A 536-nucleotide genomic window follows, 5' to 3' on the forward strand; every position below is an offset into this window, starting at 1 on the left:
AAAAAAAAAAAAAAAAAATTAGCCGGAAGTGGAGGTGCATGCCTGTAATCCCAGCTACTCAGCAGACTGAGGGAGGAGAATTGCTTAAACCTGGGAGGCAGAGGATGCAGTGAGCCGAGATCGTGCCATTGCACTCCAGCCTGAGTAACAAGAGCAAAACTCCGCCTCAAAATAAATAAATAAATAAATAAATTTCTAAAATGAAAGAACATATACCTAACTATTAAGAATCACTGTATAAGACTGGGCACGGTGGCTCACACATGTAATACTAACATTTTAGGAGGCCAAAGCAGACAGATCACTTGAGGTCAGGAGTTCGAGACCATCCTTGGCTAACATTGTGAAACCCTGTCTCTACTGAAAATACAAAAATTAATCAGGCATAGTGGCAGGTGCCTGTATTTCCAGCTACATGGGAGGCTGAGGCAGGAGAATCGCCTGAGCATGGGAGGCTATCTTGGCTCATGCCACTGCACTCCAGCCTAGGCGACAGAGTGAGACTCCGTCTCAAAAAAAAAAAAAAAAAAAAAAAA

The 536-nt window shown here is 42.9% G+C and overlaps 1 protein-coding gene across 2 annotated transcripts in view; it reads right to left on the reverse strand.

Annotated features, from left to right (window-relative positions):
- NUP98 (nucleoporin 98kDa) overlaps positions 1-536 on the reverse strand; it is a 138,305-nt gene that overhangs the window by 77,412 nt on the left and 60,357 nt on the right. The gene's annotated exons all lie outside the window — the stretch shown is intronic.

Source organism: Mandrillus leucophaeus, unplaced genomic scaffold, assembly GCF_000951045.1.
Source record: "Mandrillus leucophaeus isolate KB7577 unplaced genomic scaffold, Mleu.le_1.0 Scaffold432, whole genome shotgun sequence".
Classification (NCBI taxonomy): domain Eukaryota; kingdom Metazoa; phylum Chordata; class Mammalia; order Primates; family Cercopithecidae; genus Mandrillus; species Mandrillus leucophaeus.